At 38.7% G+C, this 2,438-nt stretch overlaps 1 protein-coding gene across 2 annotated transcripts in view; it reads right to left on the reverse strand.

Annotated features, from left to right (window-relative positions):
• LOC134814921 (solute carrier family 12 member 8-like) overlaps positions 1-2,438 on the reverse strand; it is a 36,593-nt gene that overhangs the window by 20,557 nt on the left and 13,598 nt on the right. The gene's annotated exons all lie outside the window — the stretch shown is intronic.

The raw sequence follows: 2,438 nt of genomic DNA on the forward strand, positions 1-2,438 counted from the left end.
ACAATAGATCATGGTACATTACTTGTCAAATTACAGGGCTATGGGATACGTGGGGTGGCAAATGATCTTATAAAAAGTTACTTAACAAATAGATCACAATATACTGAAGTTGTTGGTGAGAAATCTGACGCCTTGAAAATACAGTTTGGAGTCCCTCAGGGTTCGATTCTTGGACCTCTCTTATTTCTCCTATATATTAATGATATCGCCAACAGCTCCAGTTTGGGATCATTTGTCACCTTCGCTGATGACACCAATATATTTGTGACTGGGAAATCCAAAAAGGAGGCATATATGCGTGGTAATTCTCTTTTAGCTAGTTTATATTCCTACATGCGAGCAAACAAACTCCATGTCAACTTGTCTAAATGCTGTTTCATTCACTTTAAACCAGCATCGTCCTCCCAGACTGACAATAATTCTGAATATACTCTAACCATTGATAACTTTCCAATAAAACAAGTTGCATCTGCTAAGTTTCTGGGAGTCGTCATCGATGAACAGCTAACCTGGGAAGAACATATAAAATCACTTAGGCGTTCTCTCAGCCATGCAACATCAACTCTCTGCCGCCTACGCTGCTCCCTCCCAGATTTCTTACACCGCCAGTTGTATTACACTCTATTTGAATCACACCTCTCCTATTGTATCACGGTTTGGGGTGGGGCAGCCAAAACTCGTATAAGTTCTGTATTCAAAGCACAAAAATATTGTCTCAGGGTACTGTTTGGCGACAGGGAGGCATACCTAGATAAATTTAAGACCTGTGCTCGTGCTCGACCGTTTGGCAACCAAAATCTGAACAAAAAATTTTTCTTGAAAGAGCACACGAAACCTTTGTTCAAGGAACACGGAATACTTGCCGTCCAAAACCTGTACACTTACCATTGTTTCCTTGAGCTCTATAAAATCATGAAATTCCGTGCTCCGATTTCCCTCCATGAAAATTTCACCTGCTCAAGTAGGAAACCCACCCTTATACTAAGCCAAGCAGACCCCCCTGACAACTTCAATAGCAGAACGACTCGTATTTGGAACGTAATTGTGCCTAAGCTTGGTATACGTGACTACTGTCTAAGTGTGGCCTGCCTGAAGTCTAGGATGAAGCAATCACTGCTCGTCAACCAGCATAACCATGCTGATCTTGATTGGACAAACAAAGATTTCGAATGCTCTACTCTAAATTTTGACATTAAGTCTACCCTAGGGTCCACACATCCAAAATGATTATCTTGAAATTGAAAATTAGCTGGGTGTGCATTTTCCTTTGTCTTACTAACGTGTGTGAGCGCAGTGTAGTGAGAAAGTGTTTTTAACAGATTTATTATTAGACTTAGGATTATGATTTTTAATATATTACATTGATATAAGATTTATTTTTGATAGGTACTTAATAAAGTTGATGAATTTCCCTCCCTATTAAAATTTTAAACCCATTTAGTGAAAATTGATAAACGAAGATCTAGATATTGATACATATTATAACCAACATATCTAGTTTCCAAAAATCTACCGAGCTAGTGTTCTGGTGTGCACAAAAGCCCCTAAGCCCGTGCATTCCTTGCCCCCGCTAGCTGCCAGTCCTTGACAAACTTCCAATAGCAAAGATCAACTAGTCATTCACAAATTGAGCACTATACAATTTTAATTGTTTTAAATATTTGACTTTGTAAAATGAGCTAAAACATTGATTTATTAGTTTCATTGATTTATTAGTTTCATTGATTTATTAGTTTCATTGAACTTCCGCAGTGGTTACACAGACAGATACTAGATGCCTAGAATCTATGAAAAAAGTAAATACATTGCTTATTTCATACCTTACTCATTTCATACGAATATTTGAAAGAACCTTTCACATAAAATATAACATGTATTGGCTATGCCCCGCTTACTAGTTTAGCTCTTTCTAGTCCCCTGCTACACGGCATGTAAACAGGGATTGGCTAGTTAGAGGCGGTCCGTGTAGGCCTTACACTGTGCTTTCAGCAATACTCATAAGTATTTCCGTGGCTGTGGTTGCAATGCGCCTAGTCTACTGGAATGATTCTTCGGAATTTCGCTGGATTGTACAACTTTCGTCTTGGTAGATTCCAAACACAAGGAAATTTTCCTTCTGGTTGGTAATATACTCAATGATGGAAGTATAGTGTATTGGCTATGCCCCGCTTACTAGTTTAGCTCTTTCTAGTCCCCTGCTACACGGCATGTAAACAGGGATTGGCTAGTTAGAGGCGGTCCGTGTAGGCCTTACACTGTGCTTTCAGCAATACTCATAAGCCGTATAATCTCGCTCGGGTGTAACTGTATAACCAGAAACCAAACAATGTATAGTTATCTCAAGTAAATTGTGTCTGAGATACAACAAATTCAATAGCCTTCTGCTACAGCCCGTAGTATATATATAGTTTTAAACTAATTACAACATTACCAATCTA

The sequence above is a fragment of the Bolinopsis microptera genome, chromosome 5 (assembly GCF_026151205.1).
Source record: "Bolinopsis microptera isolate Bmic1 chromosome 5, MBARI_Bmic_1.0, whole genome shotgun sequence".
NCBI classification, from domain to species: Eukaryota; Metazoa; Ctenophora; class Tentaculata; order Lobata; family Bolinopsidae; genus Bolinopsis; species Bolinopsis microptera.